Source organism: Anomalospiza imberbis, chromosome Z, assembly GCF_031753505.1.
Source record: "Anomalospiza imberbis isolate Cuckoo-Finch-1a 21T00152 chromosome Z, ASM3175350v1, whole genome shotgun sequence".
NCBI classification, from domain to species: domain Eukaryota; kingdom Metazoa; phylum Chordata; class Aves; order Passeriformes; family Viduidae; genus Anomalospiza; species Anomalospiza imberbis.
Genome location: NC_089721.1, coordinates 37664416 through 37688305, shown reverse-complemented (window position 1 = coordinate 37688305; position 23890 = coordinate 37664416).

Here is a 23890-nt window from a genome sequence, read left to right as displayed (position 1 = left end):
TCCAAACACATTTAATGATCCCTTGCTACGTATGAAGAAATACAAATAGTAAGTAAAGGCAGGTGCATTTTATTTGGCAGTTAAAAGATGCTCACCATTTAAAAGTGAATATAGTACAAGTTATCTGTGCAATAAAGTGAATTTATTGAGCAGAAAATGGTTTGCTTTACACAGTAAATCATTTTATGTATTATAACATTTTTTTCTTTTCACCATCAAGATGATCTATTCCACACTGAATACAGTTAAATATGAATTGTGCCTGGAAGGACACCAGTTCTATCTACTTTTTCAAATATACAGGAGGCAAGTATCCTCTCATCTACATGTGGTGTATAATACATATACTTCTACATCATTCCCATGAGAAATGCATACACTTAACCAATGTTTCTCCCACAGTTTCAACTGCACCATCCAAAATTCAGATTATCTTTCCACTACATATGGTGACTGTGCTTTTATAAAGCTTTCCCAGGGACCAATGAGTATCAACATTTTTGCACTATTTGAAGACCCTCACACTGCTAACATTGACCAGGATTAAGTAATATACCAGTTTCTACTATTATTGTATCTGTGCGCCCTCTCTTCATGTATTCAGTGTTCCAGGGCTGCCTCTGGTCTTTGCCAGATATCTCACATTGTGAATAAAATATCAGACCAGACAGTTCTTGACAGTGGAAGCTTTTAGAATAAAACCAAAGTATAAATAAACAGATATAAAACTACCCCAAAACCTAGAGCACAACTTTTTAAAGCCACATATGCAGTCTTTTTTAAAAGAAAAATGCATAAAAGCACCTCTTAGATTTGTTGACAAGTAAGATTCATTCCTTGCATACAGTTATTAATTCAAATAATCCTTAAGCTCTTGTTTTATTTCCTGGATATGCAGAGATAGGAGAGAAAAAAAAAAAAAAACAAAACAGAGCAAAAAAAAAAAAAAAAAAACACATCTCAAAACCCCACAAAACCCAGCAGCATTTTGATTTGAATTTTCTTTTTAAAAAAAAAAAAACATTGAACATGTTGGGTCCATTTGAAATATTTGAAGTGTCAGGCTTTTGAAGCTAAATACCATTAGTCATCACCAAGCAGAATTTGAAAAATTAAAAATTCTTTGTATTAAAAAAAAATTCACAAATAATTTATCAGTTATGATAACATGCTCTAGGCTACTGGGAGGAAAAACCTACAAATAGAAAAATTTCTTTAAGAAAAAAGAAAAAAAGATCACTTAGAGAGCAGATTTTTTCACTGTGAGTTGTTTAAAAATGAGGGAAAGCACTCTGACATTTGTTTAAAATTGGACTTTTCCAATTGCCATGAAATTTCAAGGTCATTATTTAAAAAAAAAAAATCTTCAGTTCTTAAATCCATATTTTATTGATGGAACATCATCTGATGGCTAATCAAATTTCAGGCTTTTAATCCTCCTAGACATTTAAACTTTTAGTTACTCTCATCTTTTTATCTATGCTTTGGAACACTCATATCTCTGTTTTTCTAAGCAAGATAAAGAAAAAAAAAAAAAAGGCAAATGGAGATGGATAGTTTGAAATGTGTTTTGTTATGGGTTTATCTTTCCTGTTTACTTTAACAGCAGAGTTTAAATGAATCATTAAAGCACTATCTTTATCCAGTATTTTCCAAGCTTTCAACTTCAAGAGTAAAGATTTCTTAGGATTTTTTCTCTGGATTTTCTTCAGGATTGAGATTCCTCAGCTAGGATGCAATGTTTAATTTAATTAAATTCTTCATTATGTTTTGCCATGTATGATTTTTTTTTTAATCTGGTCACCTCCAAACCACACATAATCTAATTACAATTTGAAGGATTCTTCATTTTTACAGAAGAAGACAGAAAAATGGACATGGCCAGAAGATCCATGAAAATTCCTTAGAGACATATTGCACTGAAATTTAGGGTGGTACAGTTTCACTAATAACTTTTTTTGATATCTTTAAAAGGAGGTATCTAAATGCCCCCAAGAGGAATCCTCTGTCTGCCAGAAGAGATGAATCCTTTTGTGATGCTTGGAGCAAGTTGTATGGACACACAAGCCTTTGAAAAGTTTCCTTCTTCATTTCCTTCTCCCAGAGAAAATTTCCTTAATAAAAAAATTACCTGACTGCAATGTCTGACTAAAAATATTTTTCAATTATTTATTATTATTTATATATTATATTATTTATTATATATTATTATTTATTATTTATTATTATTTATTATTATTTATTTCAAAATAAATATTTCAACCCCTTGCTCCCCAAGATAAAGAAATATATTTTTATTTCACAAGGACTGGACATTATAGTAATTTATTGTATTCAAGACTGTCTTATCTGACTTATGAGAAGTAACTTACTAGTCCTGGGTATCAAAACAGGAGAGCTTCTACCAGGTGCTGTATGTTCCTCTCATTAAGGTGGGCTGCACTTCTGAAAAATAAGGTCACTTCCACACCTAGAAAACATGCCAAACATGAAAAAGTTTAATCACAAAGAATGTTTTTTAACATCAGATGCCTGCTGTAAAAAAAAGAAAAAAAAAAGAAAAAAAAATAGTCTCATAGTCTGATGAGTTTGTTATCCTGGAGAACACATAGTAAACAGGTTTCAGTGTGTGTATGAGAGAAGGGGCTGGAAATTTTGATTGTAATTCCTAACTACTTATTCCTTTTTTGTTGTTTTGTTGTTTGGTTGGTTGTTTATTTGAATTTTAATCGTGCACTGGACAAAGCCAAACCTGCTGTGTCTGCTTTGTCTGCAGGAAGAGGAAGGAGCATATGGAGTGGTTTGTCTGTGATAAACCATCGCTGCAGAGCCTCTGATCCAACTCACAGTAACAGACAAACAAACAGATGTAAGGAAAGGCAGCCTGATACACAGACTCACAGAGATGTAAATCAACCTCTTCCAAGATCTCAGCTGAAATATTAGGAAAAATGAACCAGCTGAAGCCACGAATATAATAAATGTTGTGCTGCAGAGCACAGCAACAGGAGCAGCCCTCCACAGAGGGTGATTTGCTCTGTGCTTGACTCTCACCATCTGGGAAGGGCAGCACTTTGAGGCACAGTTCTCCATCCCTCATGTTAGAGAGACCTTTGGTTCAGGGGCTTCAGTTTGCAGGAGTCTTTGCTAAATAACATGTAACGGAGAGGGATAATTAGTTCTTCTGATGGAAACAACTAGTGATGGCCCACTGAGATTCAAGCAGAAAAAACCCAGAATCCCTGCTTTCGTGTCATTGATGTCTCCTGATTAATTTTAAATGCACTCCTCTGTTTGTAATAAACCTGACACTGATTTCCCAAGGTGAGCACTCAATGCTGCCTTCTCCCAGTCATCTCACTTATTGAGTTTCTCTTACGAGGGCTGTCATGTGCTTGCTGCTTACCCCTGCTACCATGTCCCTGACTGTCACCAGAAGACACAAGGTAAAACGACGCACCACAGCTTTGGTCACCATGAAGAGACTAATTTATTTTTTCTGACTCCAATCATTTATAGTTCTCAAAAGGTGCCAGTGGATAGGAAGGTGAACGCGCCACCTCTCCAACGACACTGGACAAACTACCAGTCTATCAAATTTCTCTGCCTCTATGAAAGAATGCAAAACAATAGGTTGTTTACAGAAAGTTGCATGAGAAAGTTCTCTACAAGAATGTAAATTCAGAAGGCTTTAGAAAATCCTAAGAAATCAGGGCGACACCTGACAAACCAGGTTACATCTCTTCTTACATTAACTTCTAGAAAAAAAATACATACAGAAAGAGCAAATTTTGCTCTTAACATAATTAATTATATTTAATTATAACTTTGGGAGCATTTTTTCGCCATTTGTACCATGGTTTATTGTAGCCATACTTCACTGTTATTGACAAAAAGCAAAATTCCCAGAAAATCTGGCATGCTGCAGTTCCCTGCAAAGGCTGGAAGCTCATCCTCACCTCTTTTTCACATGTATTTCTGCACTGCCTGATTTTTTTTTAATTTGAAAACAGGCATCCTTTTTGCAATGCAAATACAGAGATGTCCCACATCCTTGCAGCAAATTATCAGCAGCTAAACATCGTGGTTGTGAATAATTCCAGCTTGCAGTTGTCCTGGTATTTCTCACTTCTAGAACAAATTTGGAACAAATATGGAACAAATTTTCCTTTATAGATTCAGTCCTATTTATTGGTAAACCTCTGTCCTCTGTGAAAGTGGCATCTTAAGCATTTCATTCTCTCAGAGAATAGTGAATAACCTTTTTTTTAAGCATAAGTACCCTGTTTAACTGAATCAATACACATAACTGCTGTTTCTGTGTTTTGGTGGAGGTTTGTGTCCCATATTTAATGGCTGGCTGTCATTGTTGAGAACTGCAGACACAGCAAGAAAGTTGCTGCCCAGAAATAAAAGATACAGGGGAAATAATATTTTTCTTGTACATGCTGTGCATCTTCAGAATTCAATACTGGACAGCACAGGGAAAAAGGAGAGGAGAAAAGAAGAAAAAGGATTATCACATGTATTATGTACTTTCACTACTTTATTTAGCTTATGTCTAGGCAGCAGAAAAACACAGACTAAAGCACTGTTCATTTTATCATCCTGGAGTTTTTTTTCTTTCCTCTGGAAACAGAGAATATATTGGATAGCTGTGTTTCATTTCTTATAGGCTACTTTACTTTTATTTGTGAAAAGCACAGGAGGCTGCTGCAGCTAACTTGTCAGGAATGCTGAGAGTAGGAACAGAGAAACCATACAGATGACAACAGTGTGGGTTTTTTGTATCATGTGCACTTGTTTGCAGCATGGACGTTACCTAATAAAAGTAGTGAATCCTCCTCAAAACAGGGAAGATTTTGTTCCTCCTCTGTATCGTTCTCCTAGTAAACACTATGGAGTGTTGCTGTATTCCAGTGGTATGGTCAGAGCTATTTAAATGTAGCTTAAAGGCTTCCTATGAAGTCAATGGGAAAGCTCTAGGATAAGATTATACTATTCATTCTAGTTGTCTTTTAAAGAATTTTGCTTTGTTTATGGTTACTAGAGAACATTAGCCCACCAGGCACCTAAAATTTGTAAAGTCAAACAGCATGGACCATGAACATTCCATGTTCCATATCCTCGTGTCTCTGCACGTGCAGGTTTTCTGCCTGTGATAGTATGTGATATGAAAAACATTATTTTTGTTTTATTTATATCAAATTGGTTTGTGGGGTACCAGTACCTGAACAGGACTCATAAGTATTGCAATCTTACATGAAGTTAATAATTAGAAACAAAAAATCACATGTAACAGGGTCTCCGAAATGATGTTGTTGAAATAAAATAAGATGAGGTTTATCTTGAGCCATTTCCTTAACTGTTTGACAACACCTGCTTGGAGATTTAAAACTGGAATTATGACTTAGGTAACAGATCAGCCTATTAGTGGAATCATTGCTGGAGATTCAGCTCTGACAAATCATGTCAGCTCTGAAAAATCATGTCAGCTCTTCATGGTGTGTGATAAAGCAGCAATAACCCAGCAAAAGGTCATCAAACTTGAATTGATTGTGAGTGTAGATACTTCACGCCAGGCTTTTTGAAGATCATTTTGTTCCTAGAGGTTTTCTGCTATTATCAATGGCTATCAATTAATACTAGATGATAATGGGAATAACACTTGATTATGTTTATTAATTACATAGATGGTGTGATTGAGTGCACCTTCAGTGCATGTGGTGGGAGATGTCCCTACTGTGGAGGACCACGCGTAAGCACAATTTGTCTCAAACATTCTGATTGTTATGACAGAAAAAATGTGATCAGAAAAGAGGGGCCTGGAGGTGGGGCAGTGCTGTCTTGAGCCAATTTTCTGCTCTGCCTGGAGACTTGATCACAGTCCTCCACCCCCATTTCACTCTCTGGAGAAGGGCTCAAATGGCTGGCTCTGCATGTGTGACAAAACTTCATGAAAAATCTCCTGTACACAAGAGGCTCCACCAGGTTAGCTGTAAAAGGGAGCAGATTGAGCCTCCTCATTCTATTTCCCCTCTCTCTTTTGGTCTTGTTTACCCCAGCTCTGGATCATCCACGTGGCAGGACCAATATGGGATTTATAACCTGGTGAAATTCCCAGTTCTCTCTCTTCTCTGACTTAATTTCTCTCCTCCCTCACTCTGCCATTGTACAGCACGGCTGTCCTGTTCTACTCCATGCTCAGTCCTGAAGTTTGCTGTGGGTGTGGGGAGCTTGTGACCATGTGGCTTGTGAGGCAGCATCACGTGGAAAGGGGAGCTGCTGTTGACCCTTGTTGTTGGATTTGTCTGTCAGCATCCCTGGAAAGCTGAGACCCTTGTGTCCCACCAGTCTGTCAATGTCTCATTACAGGGACCCTTCACTGGACAGCCCTGCTGGATTGGAGGGGTTTTGATTGACTTTTTCAGGGACACACCCCAACAGCACCAGGGAGTCCCCTCAGTGGGTCTCCCCCTTTGTTTGAGTTTGCTCCCCACGGCCGGCGCTGCCGGCGCCCAAAGGATCCCACGCGCAGTTTATGGAATAAGAGTCTCTATTAACACAAAACTGTGACGGCCCAAGGTTTGAGGAGCATCACTGACAGTATCTGACTGCAAAAACATGATCAAAGCACAGATGAGCTCTAAACCCCAAAAAGGTATTGAGCACACACAGAGTTCTCACCCAACAGGTGTCTCCCACAGTGGAGAAGGCAGGTTCAGCCTATTGACTGATCCCAGCAGTTACAATGCAATCTTCCCTAAATGTCCTTATTCTTGACTTATTTTTGTACTATATATTGGTATTTAGGTGGAGTTGGAGTGGCTCAGGTCATACCTACCCTTGTTACTGATGGTGTAAATTTCTCTCACCTGGCTCAGACACAGTGGATAAACCACAGAGCAGGTGCCCAGTGAGGGGTGGTCAGACCCTGGGGCAGGGAACGCTGGGATGGAGGGGTGTGTTAATATCACAATTAGCTTATCAGGAACCCATTTCATCCAAGGAGAGTGACTCCACTCCAGCTGCTGGCTCAGCAGCAGGACATCTCCTCCTGTGTGCCCTGGCTGACAGGTGCTGTGGGGTTCATCAGCTGCAGAGAACCATCGAATTCCCCTCCCTGTGAGGATTCCAGCAGAGCCCGGCCACCGGCCCTCTGTTCCATCCCCCTTAGCTGTGGGTGCAGATTTTGGGTGTGGTAATCACTGTGGGACGAGTCTCAAGCATTCCAGCCACATTCCATCCAGGGACAGCAGCTGCATTTCACCCTATAATTTCTGTACCGTTATAGTTTCTGTTAGGATATAACTTCTCTGTTTCCTCTGATTTTACCCTCAGCCATCTTTCCACAGAAAGTACTTCTGAAAATTCCTTGTGAGGAGTTGAGAGCTGACTGAAGTGCACTGTGCAAAACCCAGAGCTTGTTAACCAAAGAAGTCAAGAGTGGACTGGCTGCTGGAGTTAAGGTGACTGTAAAATAAAAGTACAAGGGCTCTCTGACAAGTGTCAGTGGTCTTTTTTCAACCAGATGAGAATTTATGATGAACATCATGCCCCATTGCAGTGGGTTGTGACACCTTCCCAGTGTTAGACTGGATTGATGCTTTAAGTTTTTGCTTTCATATTTTTCAGATTCTGTGCTGCCTAGGTGTGTAGCTCTGAGCTTCATATTAGGTGTTAGCAAGTTCTCTTCACATGGTAGGTAGAAAAAGAATCCTTTTCCAGATTGAGACCAATTGTTACAAGCTTCAGGTTCAAAAAGCATAAGCAGTGGGGAACTGAAGAGAGCAAATAAGGAGGATAGACCTTCATAACCTAAAGTGATAATTGGACACTTTACCCTGATATGCAAAACTTTATAAAAGTCTGAAACCTTGTGACCACTTGCCCATTTCAAGACCATTTTGGGTCCCTCTTGGCTGTAGCCCTGGCTGGGCTCTTGTACTGCCCAAGGTGTATCCATTGAGGCCTTTTAATAAATACCTACTTTGTTCTTTAACTCTGTCTAGACTCTCATCTAGGTCAGCCTCTCAAGGCATCAAGATGATCCTTAAAGGTCCCTTACAGCCCAAAGTTTTATGTGGTTCTGTGATTTTATGAGTTAGAAATGTGCAGAGAAAGTGGAAAGAATGAGTTATAACTCAGCAAGTCAAAAGTGTTCACACTCCTAAGACTTTCTTCCCATTTTTCCATCCTTTATTTCTGCTACCACTCTTCTCCACCCTTTCCACATAGAAAAAAGTCAAACTGTAGTTGTGTTATAGAGGAAATGCAATGAAGATTTAAAGTCTGTGCATTGTGAATAGTTTTTTTTTTCAATTTAAGCATGAAAGGAGATATGTGCAGTAACATAGAAATATGCATTTTAAGATCATGCAGTGTACATACTGTCATGAATTAAGCTACAGAAATGCATGTTATACACGTGAAATACATGTTAAATGTATACTAGTGTATGGAAGGATGCCTGCTCTTTGTTCTTGGGTTCCTTAAGGTCATGAGGGTTCTCCCACAAGGTGTATTCTAGTTGTGTCCTTGGCATTGCTGTGCTCGCCTGTCAGTGCTACAGATTTAGCAAATCTTTCACTCCTAATGAAAGCATTCCTCTTCACAGAAGCTGTCAGACATAAACTACACTAAGTGTGTGGGGCACACCAGAAATAAAAACAAAACTTTAAAAAGCAGTACAGAAATGCAGTGAAAATTAGAAAAGGCAATCTGCTTGTCAGAGCTGCATGTTGGCTTTTTCATGTCCTATTTTAACATTTTGACATCCCACCCCAGGCACCCTGATCCACAAATCAGTAAATCTTTGCTAGTTCACTATTTTCTCTGCCAAAACATGAGACACATGTTTTGTATGTGCCTGTAGCTAAGCTATTGTTTGCCTCAACAGTGCTCTTTTTGTTTCTCTTATTCTTGCAGAAAACATTCTTTATTCAGGAAAAAAATTGTATCTGGAAATAATATGTTCACTATGTTTTTCTGCTTTCCAAATGTCTTCTCAGGTTTACTGTGTGTGTTCATGCAAGGAGTTATGAGAAAGGTGTACTACGGTTATTTTTATTAATTATTCTATTTAAAAGAAATCAAAATTTCTCTACACAAGCATGTCTTTTTCCCCCCATCCCTCCTACTCACTTGACATTTTGTAAAAATGTTTTTTGCAGTTACCCAGGATTGCAGATTTTATGCAGCACAGCTGCTAAATATCAAGGGGCACATGAAGTCATGTTGATCTAATGAGGATGGTGCTGCAAAAGCTACAACAGAAAAGTTTGTGAAGTAATAAAGCTCCTAATTATGTCTCTCCAAAACACATTGTTAAAAATTTTCTTCCAATATTTTGTATTTGTACAAAACTAACCCCAAAGAAAATGCTTCTGCTTATCCCTCCTGGTGGCTGAATTTGAAATGCATAACTTAGCAGACTCTGCCTCAAATGGCAAACTAAATTAAGACTCTGACTCAGGAAAGCCAATTTGCATATGTTTAATACTATGGAAAAGAGGAAACTGTTTAGTCTTGTGGGTTCAATTGAGTGGATGGAGTCAGGAGAAGAAATTAATTTGTAGCTGAAGTTCTTTAATTTGCAATAACTTGAAATTTTGGTTTAGAAGCTCCTGAGGGTGAACAAGTTCAGGACTTTTTTTTTTTTTTCCCAAAACAAACAACCTGTCCAACTGTAAATAGTGGGGGAAAACCCCAAACAAATTAAATATGCTTTCCCTTGCCAATTATTTTGCAATTTTTAGAGGTGTTTACATTTACACTCAATTTTAATGGCATCCTTTGAGTCTCTATTATTAAAGACCATGAAGTTTTCAGAATCCCATGAATGACATTGGTTCTGCACTTCAAGCCATCAGGATAACAGATGATTTAATTCCATACATATGTTAAATAAGAAACAGAAAGAAGAATTGACATGATCTAGTTACGTTCTTTTTATATCGCTCCTTTTTTTTTTCCTCCCTTAATGACTTGGATCATTTTTCTGTCCACTATCATGGGTCTCTTAGGTAATACAGCATTAAGCTGAAGTTTGATGGTGGCTGAACAGAGAAGCTAAAGTGTCGTCCTGGTGACAGATAAGAGACAGAAAAGCAACTTACAAAAACATAATCTTATTTTCATTGTGTGGCAGTAAAATTTATACTGAAGTCTTTTAATAAAACTTCATTTAAGTCAAAGCAGTCACCAAGGACAATTATCAAAGCAAGTCAGAGGGGAAATGAGTTGCAGAAATGCTGAAGGAGTGAAAGAAAAGAATGTAGAAGTGAAAAATATGGAAATCCCATTCATCAGCATCTAAGCAAACTTGCAGCATTTAGAGATTTGACTTGGAAGAGGATTTAAACCCCTTTTGTCCCCATATCACCAACTATCATGTTGCTTCTTAAATTTGCTTCCCATTCTCTTCTCAAGTGTTCCAAAGAAGCGCAAACCCTCTTGCAGAGATGATTTTCCATAAGAAATAGATTATCAAGGCAGGAACAGGTGGCTGTTGGTAATTACTGATGTGAAGTAAATAAGAGGGACAACACACCAGGATAAGCATTAAAAAATGCAGTTTCTTGGCAATGGAGCATATGAAGCAGTTAGTGGAGTTGAATGGCACAACAACAAAAGTGCAAGGGACTGGGAAGCAGTGAGAGAATAATATAAGGTAGAAGCAGCTAGAACAAGAAAATGAGGATAAGATGGGAGTTATGGGGAGTGGGAGTGGCTTGGAGTTGCATGTTTGTGACAGCTGGTATGTGCTGTTAACTTCCTTCTCAGCAGCATCAGCGGTACCACTGCTTTATTCTGTGGGTGGCCAAAAAGACACCGAGGCATAATTCTTGCTGCCATTCTGGAGTAGAAATTAGAGAGCTCCTTAAAACAACTAGAAGTTGCCATTATAAATGAAATTCTAAAATTATTTTGCTGCCCTTATATTCATACTTCCTAAAAGCTTTTTCATGGCGGTGAGAGAGCAAAGGCACTGATTGGTCTTCCTAGGAAGAAAGGATTAGATGCACATTTTAAAAAACATACATTAAAAAGCAGTAGTAAAGCACATCAGATATTATGCTAAAACAGATCTGTGCTGCAGACAGAGGCATCGGTTTGGCCAGTCAAGGTTGGCCAACATGGGTGTAGTAATCAGGAATTTTCAGACACCTTCCTGGCTCTGCAGTAACAGTGGCATGCAGCAGTCACTCAGTGAATGCTGCTGTTGCTAGCGTATGCACAAAAAGCCCATAAATTTGTTTTAGCTCATTTCCCAGGAGAGGCAAAATAATTTCATGGAGTTAATTATTACGTGCAGATATTTTTTTTTTTTTTCAGAGTTGGTGTGAGTTAGTGACTGAGTAGCAGAACAAACTTGCAATTGCTTTATGAATACCACAAGCCAGGCTTTTAATTTTCCTTTAAAGGCAGGGCAGCCAAATGAAACAGTGGAATGTACTCAGTGTAAGCAAGTGTCAGAGGGTAACAGGAAATACATCTCTCCCGAAGGTTGTGTTGAAGGTCTTGACTACCATTTTACAGTATTAGTATTAGTAATCAGTATTCATCAGTATTAGTCCATCTTACTCTCTTTGGTCTTACAAAACTACTGAAAGGAGTGGGCTCTCATAAAGAAAACCCTCCATCTTCTGTATGAACATCAAACCTACCCAGATTTATTTTTGGGGGTTATATGAGTCCCTGCCATCATTATTCATAATTTATTGAAAGGTGTCATGTGGCCAGGGAAAACGGGGAGAGGAACCTAGCGAAGTACAGCCTGGTAAACAGGTCTTTGAGGGTGAGACACAGTTTCAATGCAAATGGAAAATTCAGTATAGTATGTGCCTACAAAATCTTATCTATAAGAAGCCTAGGAGCTTTCCTTCCCAGGATAGATTTTGGAGGTGTAAATGAGGAGGTCACATTTTGTAATTGTGCCCTATTACTATCTAATATTAATAACAGGGGGGAATCTCTTAGCTCTGCCTTCTCATATTTGGTCCCTTTCATAGCAGCAGATGGGACACAATTTCTGATGTAGAAATAGATTGTTCCAGGATTTTGGTCTGATTTGCAAGTCACTCGTAGTTTAGCTTTCCCTCAGCAGAGGTGGTGATTTGTTCCTAAACCCACCGTGATGCTGAGCTTTCTTATTTTACTATTATGAAAATGCTGGTGTTGTGCCTGCACTGGAGGTATACTGCAAATTCAGTGTAGGTGGATCAAAGAATCTGCTACAGTGACACAGAACTCATCTCCTGCTGCAGGTATCAGCAGTGGTCAGGGACTGGCTGTGAGAGATGGAGATATGGAGAAGGGTCCAGGAGCAGGACAAGGCGGGCAGAGGAACCAAAACCCCAGATCCTGGAAAATTTTAACTTCAACCATCATTTAAAGAGCATTGTTGTGTTGTGAGAGAAATCTTAATGCTAGTTCTCAGCACCTTTTCATCAAGTTAGTTTCGTCATCTGTTGGACAAAAATTATAAAAGGAGTGGAAAATGTCAGTCTGTTTTTTGTTATTTTGGTGCCTTATCACTTTTAAATCTGATGTGTACTTTCCCAATAGTTTCAGAGCATGCTAAACTGTTAGTCTTATTCTGCTGCTTGTATGCATTTTATTGCCCATTATGTCTTTTCACTAATCTCTTTACAAAACTAACTACAACTAATTACCTCAAAGAGCTTTCTATCTTTATTTGAAGCCTGTTTGTTATTCCAAAGCTGTTTGATCACCTGAGATCAACCAATTACTTGCCTTTCCCTTAGAGAGAATCTTAGAGAAGCAGCAATTCATTAGAGCAAGGAACAATTAATACACTTAAAACCAGGCTGCTATATAGGTTTTCCTGTAGAAATGGCATGAGCTATCCTGGAGTATTTTAAGGATTTTCTTCTGAAGTGATGCTTTTGACTCTTAAGTCTTTCAGATTCTGCCCTCTAAAAGGAAGCTCTCTCCACAAAGCCAGAGCTTTCTAAGGCTGTCCCTTGAGCTCCCTAGTTAATGACTGTGATATTTAATAGCCACAAGAAATGCAGGAGTGGATTATTCATATCTGATCTGGCTGCCAGTGTTTAGATGTTTTCCTTGCCTACTACCTTTCTGTTTTGCCCCTTTTGTCTCACTTTCCACCAATTCTACCTTTACTATCTCATGAAAGATGTAAATGCTGGAGCTTCCAGAGACTCTGTGTGGCAAATCCTGCCTGGTCTAGAGTCCATGCTGTTTAACCAGTCAGTCTCCTTTGCCTCCAGAGAAGCCCTTCTGTGCATCCAGGCATGAAATTCCTGGAGCCTCTGTGAGAGGCAAAAGCTACATCATTCTTTTCTTCAATGCCTCCTTAAAACTTCTCGTTGGTGATGCCAAAAAAAAAGAAAAAACCACATAGGGCTTCTGAAAAAGTATCTTTTGTAATTCTAAGACTACATTTCAGCAAGCCAGGACACTTTTTTCTCTGTCACTGTTGTAGGTATGTGCTCGCCACTTGTACATTTTAGCTCATCAATTTGTTCTGATCCCAGCTGTACCTACTGTCCTTTGAGTGATGATGAAAGTACTTCTGCCTTTTTTCTGCCCACATCTGATGCATTGGAGCCTTTTACATAACACCAAGTCCTGTAACAATCTGTCTCATCCATACACAGCTTTTTTCAGAGGCTTGTAACATTTTCATAGGTAAACCAAAAGTCATATCTCTAATCTGGCCACTCAGTGTGCTATGTTTTAATTTCTGACGGCAGAAATAATTCTGAGTTTTGTTTGTCTAAATTTGTTTTGGGGTTTTGGTGTTGGGATTTTTTACTTTGTTGGAAATATACAAGGTTTGGACAAACCTTTTGTTTCAGTTTTAGTGTAATATCACACAGATATATGTGAGTTCAAAATGAAGGAAATAAATCTGAGAGTGAAAAACAACATCCTGTTCAAGTTTGCAAAGCTTATATGCAAAGATGACAATTCCTCCTTCTTTCCATGTTTATTGTAAGACCTCTCTAATATGAAAGGCTGCAATAAAATCTCCATAAAATTCATGTAATAGTAGCTGTAAAACTTGAGGAATCTTTGTCATGTCCTTAAGGTCTTCTTTATACCCCATGTTACCACAACTCACTGTACAGTTTTTTGAACCATGATGCTTGGAGAGCAGAACAACAGTGAAATATGAGGTTGGCTACATAAGGATTAGAGTTGTATTTGCAGTTTGTCATATCAGAGATGAAGGGTGTTAAGAAAGCATTTTTATTGCAACTCTTAATTCTTGGAAGATTTCTTAACAAAAAAAAAAATCAATCTTTTTTTGTGAGGCTTTTATTTTTTTTATTGCAAATACGTTTGGTATCTCTCTGTGTCTCTGTAGATTTTATTTTCTACTCGAATATTGTTCTGCTAGGGTTTTTGGTTTGTTTGGGTTTTTCTTCCCTTTGATTTCAGCAACTATTGGAAAAAATATGTGTTTTTTTTTTTTCCAGGACATGGTACAAACGTACAGCAGATGGTATAAAGTACACAAGAGCTTTATGATTAATTTTTAAGAGGAAACTATATTATCCTTGTGTGAAATGAAACTTTTAACTCACTTGCCCTTTTTCTAAGGCATATGAGACATTCTCCCTTGGCTCCCTCTGCCTTTATTCCTGTTACACACTTCCAGAGAGAGTAGGAAGGAGTGGTACAGGGTTTTATTGCACTGCAACACTCTCACAACTTCCTTCTCATGTGCATCATGGCAGAGAGTACATGCAGAGAGTCTTTGAGTGGGTTTTTTGAGTACACCATCTCTCTGTAACCCATTCTTTAACCCTCAGGATTGACAGGGACCTTAATGTGTCCTGTCCGCACCCACCCAAAGGCAGCCTCTGAAAAACAAAGGTCCACCAAGGAGTGATTTCTTTCTAAGTCCTCCAGCTGGTGCTCTGTCCTCAGTCTCTGCAGAATGAAAAAAACAGTTCTTGTTGGGGAGTGTTGGTGTTCAAAAAAAAAAAAAAAAACCCCAAAACATTTTGTGAATAAATGAAGCCAGTAAGGATTTTGGGGTACAAGAGATGCACAGATCTACTGATGTTCCTTCCAACACTGCAGTCCTTACCATAGAGTTGGAGATCAAGGGCTGTGTCTAGATTAGAAAATTCAATATATTTTGAAACATCTTTGCCCAATGGCATGAACAGGCACACCAGAGGCCACGGCTGATCATCATGAGCTCTCTTTGTTTCCAGAACAAGAATTTTAAAGAAAATTGCCAGTTAGTAAATGTTCTTTAAATTTTCTTGCTGCCATATAATGCCCAGGAATTACAGAGGGACCTGGTGGTTGGCAGAGACCAAAGCTGTGCCAGGGACTGACCTCATGAGATGCAGGCAAAGCCAACTGATCTTCTGTGTCCATGAATGGTCCCAGTCAGCAATAAATGTACTCATGAGTGTATAGACTTCATTTTCAGAAAGATAATCACCACATTAAAAGCCTTAGATATCCTTTATGATAAATGCCCTGACTTGTAGTCATAGATGAAAAGCACACTTATGTCTGGGTTTTTTTTACTGAAAATATTAGAGATAATACACAAAAGTCATTAGTTCAGGTTTACCTGAAACTTTTCTGTGTCCTATCAATTGAAAAAGTCAGCAAGGCAGATGAAAGTGTCTCCCTGCTGTAGTAGATATGATTGGTTGGATTCTTGCTTTAGACTAATTTGAGATTGTTTAGAAAGCATGTTTCTTGCTACTTCTTGTTTGAGATGACAGTTTGATTGCTTTAAGACTCACTTTGCACATACAATAATTGATTTTTTTTTTTTCTCAAGACAATGAATTTTAATTTCTTGACTACCTGGTTTTCCAGTTCTTCCAAAAGGCTTGTGGCAGGCAGGCTCTGTGCTGTGGAAGAGAGACTTTTGGTTCACCTTGCATACCCTGAATGCTCATAGGGCTGCAGGCTTTCCTGAGTCCCAGGATTCTCCCTTACAGACCCTGACCTAGTTTTACACAAGGAAGCCTGTTGTCAGGAGTAACTGGGAAATCTTCTGTAACACAGGAGAAGGTGACCAAATTAATGGGTTGGCTTTGGAGTGCACCTGCTCTGCAGTTTGCCTCCACTACAAAGATTTCTCAGAAGAATCACTGTAACATAGGAATATCCACCCAAGGTTCCTCTGTTTCCATCTCATGTTTTTCTTACTAAATATCTCAGTTCCTTAATGAAAGTAGCGTATGGCATTTAGCAGCTGTTGGACCACTAGTCTTCCCAAAGAATTTAACTGTTTTTATAGATACTACTGCAACATCCTGAAATGTTTAGCACTGCTGCTGCCACTTCTGGTTTCTCTTGAGCAGCCTTTTCAGAAACACCTGAGTGGTTCAGAGTGGTTCCTTGTGTTGGGTGGTTCAGGAGCTCTGCAGTAAAGTGGGACGGGTGTGTACTTCATATTAAATTTACCATAGTAATTCACAACAATATCTGAGGGTGTTGACATACTCTGCATGTTCAAGGGGCTGCCGGGGCAGCTGTCAGCTGTGCCAGCTCCTGTCCTCACCTCCTCTAGCACCTATACAATTATGGATGTACCAATATCAGTGTGGGGGATGGCTGTACAGATAAATATGTACGTTCACATATAAGTATAAATGCATATCCACAATATTATTTAAAACAGCTTCCTATATATCCTCTCTTTCCAATAGAAAGCAAAAGTATAAAGCCCGAGGTTGTTTCTGCTGTTGACTTTGTGCATGTAAATAGAGGGGAGATTCACAAACTAGATTATTTCCTGCAAGATGGAGATGAACTATCCTGTATTGATTTATCTCCCATCTGTTAAAGAGCCCCAAACCAGCTGACTTCCTAAAGATTGGCAGGATTCTCAGGGAATATACAGGAACTTCACAGTTGACAGCAAAAATAACATAAATTGTGTTTTCCTGGAGATGATGACAGACAAAATGTCTCAGCTTACTTTATAGCATAAGTTATAACTCCTTGTGTGTGAATGGAATAATTTTGAGAAAATTCAGTTGGTCGTGCAGATTTTTAATGTCATCTCTATTAAGTTTTTTTTTTAAGCTGCTCAGTTCTCTAACAGAGAAAAGAGAAGCACACGTGGGTAGCCACAGCTACCCATGCTCAAGCATGCCCTTCCCGCTGGTGCCCCAGAAACAACAGGGCTAATCTTGCTGTGAGTGGTCTTTTATCACCTTTGCCTTTTCATCGTTGGAAAGACCCACTGCTTTTTATTTTGGATTAAATCCCACGGATATCATGGGCCTTGCATGGGGAAGCAGAAAGTCTGGTCAGATGTCAAATAATGTAAATCAAGTCCAGGTCTCTTGTAGGACTGTCTAGTTGGAAAAGTCTTTTGAGCCAAATCAGGCATTTGAAGAAAATAGCCTAAAAGAAGAGAGAAAAAATAACTCCGGAAGAAAGACATAAAAGAAAAACAACTATTAGGGTCTTCCCAGTTATACATAACCTTAACTTTCTAAGTACATTTTCAATTACTTTCTATTAAAACCATTTCTTGCTTTCAGAGAAACTTGGGTTTAAGTTCTTTATAAAGAGGAATATTTTTCAGCTGTAGCTGAAATTTTAAATAGGCCTTTTTCAATGCTCTGATAAATTGACTTTCTAAATACTGGTGAAAAAGGCATTAACATGACACTGACATTTATACTGTGAGGAGAAAGGAATGAATGAATCAACAAGTAGAATGTGATGAAGTGAGACTAAAATGGAACTATTTGCCTGTGCACTTTCTCCCACAGCTATATTTGACACCAACTTCTTAAATCTTGCATCTTCTCTAGATTTTAACCAAAATTTCTTGCTCTGTAGTGATCCAGCAGAACAATGTTCATTTATTTATTTTGCTTATCTGGGATTTATGGGCCCATTAGTAAAGTTATACTGCTGTGGGGAATTTGGGAACCTGGTCTGGATTTTATCCAAAATAAGGAAAAGACAGGTAGAGACATGGATTGGTGGGAGGAGAGTCTCTCTTCTTGCCTCTGCTATCACTGGGTTAATACAAAGAGAATTTCCTTTCTTCATTAACACCCTCTGGGGAGGCATGTAGATAATGAAAACCTCACAAAATGCACATGGGGAGCAGGTGTGTGAAATGATTTTTCATCCTCCTCATTGCTGATGTACGTGAGGAGAGCCTCTCTCCAAAGCAGGGCAGTGGAATTTCCTCTGTAAATTAAATTTCTCTGAGTCCAGGAGCAGCTGCACAAAGGCAGCTTTTGGGAGGTGCTTGGGGCTCGAGCAGGTGACAATAAACAGTGGGGTGGAAGGGAAACTCATTGCCTTTCTTGAGCATCCTGAGACGTGATTGATTATCCCATCTTCCTATTAACAAAATACAACACATTTCACAAGATCATATTACAAAAATGAGACAACACTTATTGTGCTTTCTGACAGGTCTTAACAGCAAACTCCTTCTGAGGGCCAGGTTCGTTTTGACTCATATCTATATAATTTTAATCTCATCTGCCTGAGAGAAGTTCTCTTTACAGAATAGCTGAGGAGACAGCTATTCAATGAGAAGTTCATTAGGAAAACAGACATAATATACTTGAGGTTTTTCCCAAGGCATGTTGTACAAAGTAAACAACTCAACCCAACCTAAAGGCTGGCATTTAATAATAATACTAGTGGAGCTGAATAAAATAAATTTATTTTCATTTTATAGAAAAAAAAATTAACTATGCACATCATCTTCTCCAATTCTATATTTCGCAAAAAAAGGTTATATACCTAATATTTTGTTAAAGTGACAGAAATTGTAATTTTTTCCCTACACAGTTTGATGCACTTAAATAGACACAGTTATTGTTACATTCTTGCAGAAGTCAACCAGAACAGGTTTAAAATTAATAAAATACAAGGAAATGTCACACTTTGTAGCCATGGTGAATGAGGAGAGTGTTTCAGATTGTCTGTTTAGGTATTTTTTGTCACAGTTGTGTTCATCTGCACACACCAAATGAACAGACACCCTGTTAGAAATTAAGTCCATTTTAAAATCTACCAGCTGGTGAAGGACTTCCATGGACTCAAGCCTGGATTTTCCCTTATCCATTAGTCAAGTCCTTTTCTTGCCACACTTTTTCTCAATACTTAATGGATTTGTAACTGCCTGTGTCTCTGTGACTTGTCCCTGGCAGGAGACCCACCTGTGGTTATTCCAAGTACAGTTTCCTCATCGCTGACAGCTTTGCTCACCTGCCAGTGGAAATGTCCTTGTTCAAATCCCTTTTCTCACCATCCTGGTTCATCCCAGACCTCTGTCAAATCCAGCACTGAAAAATTGCCCTATTTACACCACAGATTGCAGATCATTCTGAGCAGCAGACCACCTCTGTCAGACAGGAATTTTTTCCTACAAATACAATGTATTTTTTCCAGGGAAAACATTCCTGCACCTTTATATGTCTTGTAGACTAGATTTCATTAGCCATGCAGTGAAGCGGTGGGAGATGTGGGAAATTCAACTGTACAAGTGAAATTTTGTTTACCTTTTTGTGCTTTCAGTGCTGTGTGTCACCTTTTGCCAAGGATTTCAATGTTTATCTCCCCATCCTCACAATTAGCTGCATGAATGGGTCCCACCACAGCTGCCATTCAGCTTTAAATAGCTTTTTAAACCTTAAATATTTTCTAGAAATTCTCCTCAGTACAAATATTTTAACAGAAGTAATTTTGATCTTCCCTCCCCTCTCCCCGCTGAAAAAGGCAAAGGGAGAGGAGCATCTGGAAATGTCTGCCCAGATCACCTGTATGACTGAGGGCAGGATCCCCTCCAGCTGTAGTTAAAAACCTCCACACAAACCCTAAAATTGCTGGCAGTGCCCCCAGCAGGCTCGGGATGGCCTGGGGGACAGGGAAAGGAAGAGGAAGAGGTGAGGAAAAGCAAAATGAAAAGGAGGTGGAGGAAAAGGAAAGGGAAAGGGAAAGATGAGAAGGAGAATGGGATAAGGAAGGGAAGTTGGGAAGGGATAGGGAAGTTCCGGGAAGTTCCGGGAAGGGAAGTTCGGGAAGGGAAGTTCCAGGAAGGGAAGATCCGGGAAGTTCCAGGAAGGGAAGGGAAGTTCTGGGAAGGGAAGTTCCTGGAAGGGAAGGGAAGTTCCGGGAAGGGAAGGGAAGTTCTGGGAAGGGAAGTTCCGGGAAGGGAAGGGAAGTTCCGGGAAGGGAATGGAAGTTCCGGGAAGGGAAGTTCCGGGAAGGGAAGGGAAGTTCCAGGAAGGGAAGTTCCGGGAAATTCTGGGAAGGGAAGTTCCGGGAAGGGAAGGGAAGGGAAGTTCGGGAAGGGAAGGGAAGTTCGGGAAGGGAAGGGAAGGGAAGTTCGGGAAGGGAAGGGAAGGGAAGGGAAGGGAAGGGAAGGGAAGGGAAGGGAAGGGAAGGGAAGGGAAGGGAAGGGAAGGGAAGGGAAGGGAAGGGAAGGGAAGGGAAGGGAAGGGAAGGGAAGGGAAGGGAAGGGAAGGGAAGGGAAGGGAAGGGAAGGGAAGGGAAGGGAAGGGAAGGGAAGGGAAGGGAAGGGAAGGGAAGGGAAGGGAAGGGAAGGGAAGGGAAGGGAAGGGGGGAGAGGAGAAAGGGGAAAGGAAAAAGGAATAAGGGAAGGGGAAATCCGGAATTGATAATAACATTCAGGATCTCACGGAAATAAGAACTATTTATGTTTGCAAAAGCTTCCAAATTTTTCAGCAAACCAGAGTTTTGGATCCCCAGGTTTCTCCTGTGCTGGGAGATCCCTGCATTCTCTGTGTCCCCAGAGTGCCACAGGAAGGTTCAGATGTCACAGATTTGCACACACAAAGTGTGGCTGAGAAACCACCCCACAAAGAAAGATGTGGTTCAAATATACCATTCAGAAATCCTAATGAAGCATGTACATGGTGATGTTTCCATTTAAATGAACAGAGGGAACAATGTACATTTAAATATGAAGTCATAAACAGTTCCAATGCAGTGAAACAGGTTTTCATTGTAATCTCACTACTTTTGGCACAGTAATTGTATATTAAAACAAGATAAAAGTTCTGAATTTAAACCGAGTATATTTTATAAAACGGACTTAATTTAGTTTTGATATGCAGTTTTTAAGGAATGATGCTGAAGGTGGAAGATGTGTTTATAATTTGTTAACTTTCTCTTTTAGTTGCTAAAATTATTTTTAAATATGATTCTTTTAATGACTATAAGTTTATTTGCAATGTCCTCCCTCAAACTGTGGTTTTTTCTGCATTTTGATTAGTTAAAAGGAGAACAGGCAAGTAGTGGGTGAATCATGGTCAGACAGACTCCAGGGGGGGCTTCAGGAGATGTGTTTTTCCATCTGAATTTGCCCATTGAAACCGTCTCCCCCGTGAATGAGAGATGAGAAGATGCAAGGACATAAATAAAAGGTTTGAATTTCTCACATCTCTATTTCTTCTTCTTTTTTTTTTCTTATTAAAATGGAAATGAAAAATTAGCTGAACATTGCCAATTTGCACTTTTTTAGGAATTTTACTGTTTGAAAGACCCTGTTCTCTGCTCAGACAAGCCAAGGAGCTCCATCCTGAACTGACTCATGTTCCTCCCTTGACATTGCTGGTAAATGATGCAGCCCAGCAGGAGTTTGCTCATGAAGCACGATGTGATCAAGACTTTTTAGTTGTTGGACTACACTAATTATGAAGCCTGGGAAAGCTCATCTTTCCTGCATTTCTTCGGATCATTTACAGAGAAATTCACTGGGATTTTCACACCCAAGGACAAAAATGATCGCTTCTCTGTAGCTTTACAAACTATAATTTTTTTAAGTTGCTGGATGTCCAGTGCAGACAAGTTGCAGCCATAATCCTAAAAGATACCTGTCCCCCCGCATGGTGGTTCATACCTCAAGCAGATAGTGAAGCTCCAGTGATTGACACTGGTGCATTGCTCTGACTCAATCACCCTTACCCTTTGTCAAAAATTAAGATAAAAAAGTCAGATGGTCTGAAAGACTAAGACTGAAGCACACTAGGTGATGGATTCAGAGAGTTCTGGATGTATGCAATTTTAAACTTGAAAATCAGAAAGGCAAAGGGTGAAAATTTGCTGAGACTAAACTAGAAGAATCAGAGTTCTGCAAACTGATTTTGTAGGCTACATTGTGCAAGTCAAACCATTTATCTTCTTTTTCTACTTTAGATTCTACATAAATGACTGGATTACTGTAAACAAAATCAATTTTTAAAACAAAGATTCATGGATTCTGCTAAGTTAATTAAAAACATTTGTCCCTTACAATAACTCAACCAGGATACATTTTTTCAGCATCATCCATATTTGTTTTGCCTTAGCTCTAGAAATATGAGTTAATCAAAATGCCTGGAGTGTTTAATTTACTACAGAGGGCTGGATCCAGACCTATGAGTTTAATCAAAGGTCTCTCTCCATCAGAAAAAATAAAGAGCTTTATTGGATATGTGAGACCTTCTGATTTTTGGGGTTTTTTAAGTCCTGTTGTGGGCTATGACAATAAAGAGTTAATGAGACCCTGCCCACTGAAAGATCTGAGGAAGTACCATAAAAGTGCTTGTCACTGACCCTTAGAGGGGTTCACATCACTTTGTTTATCAATGCAATGACCTTGGCCATGGCCTCCCCACAGTGAAACCATTTTCTTATCCCTACTGTTTCACACACTTATCCCACATGGCTATGATGTGCTAATGGCACACAGAATTGTGATAATCCCTTATTCTTTGTAGTTTGCAGCTGAAATGAGCAGGAAGGACAAGAGTGACAGGGAAAGAGAGGTTGAAATGCTTCCCAGTGCAACTCGATGCCTGAGCTGCAAAATGACGTTCATCTTCAGTTTAGCACCTCAATCCATTCAGAAAGAAACACCTGAGTGTGTCTTGGGATTACTGGAAAGCTAAAAATTAAAGGGTGTGACGGATTGACGTCTGGAAAATCCAGTGAGGGTTATTCATTGCAAAGATACCACCTTTGGCTCTGCGTCCTTGCATCAATTTTTGTAAAGTGGGTGGTTAGGAGAGACAAAACAATGTCCCACCTTTGTGTTTGTACCCTTCCCTGGGCATATGCCATTGGCTATTGTTAGAAACTGTCCCTGGACTCCACAGCTGAAAGTCTGCAGGTCATCTGTACCCAGCAGGTCATGGACTTAGAGAACAATTCAGGTCAGGAGGGGGATCTGGAATTGGGTACTTCATCCCCAGCAGGGTCATCTTCCATGTTAAAATCAGCTTTGAAATCAGATCTGAAATGCGCTCAGGGTCACACCGTTCACATTTTGAACCCCTTCCAAGGATGAGATATCACAGTGTCTCTTGTCCCTGGTCCAGGAGATTGGACACTCTCATTGAGGAAATCTCTTCTCCTGTTCTCTGCTCAGAGATTCTCCTTCTGTTGCCTCTTTTATGTAGAGCCTTGGAGTTTGGGTGTTTTGCTTTTGTTTTCATTAGAGCTTTTTTTTTAATTTTGGGGTTTTGGTTGGTTGGGGCTTTTTGTGGTTGGGTTCTTTTTTGGTTTTTTGGGGTTTTTCCCTGTATGAAAATTTAAATTGAAAGAAGCAAGTAAGCAGAAGTTAAAAAAAAAAAAAAAAAGCAGGTATAAGCACCTATATTTAGTAAGCTTCCCTTTCTCAGTAGGAACTAGATGCTAAAACCCTTCTGCAGACACAAAATCATTGTATCAAGCTTAGACCATTAATTCCACTTTATAGGGGAAGAAATTGTTTTATTCTGCTTCAATACCTTTTTACATCCTCTGAAATGCTTTGTAAAAGAAGCATAAAGCTGAATCTCATCTATTAGTTATCTTTTCCTGTATAAAGGAATCCTTCCTCTCTTTCTGAATATATTAAGAAGTTTATTTCTTCAGAGTGCCTTCAACA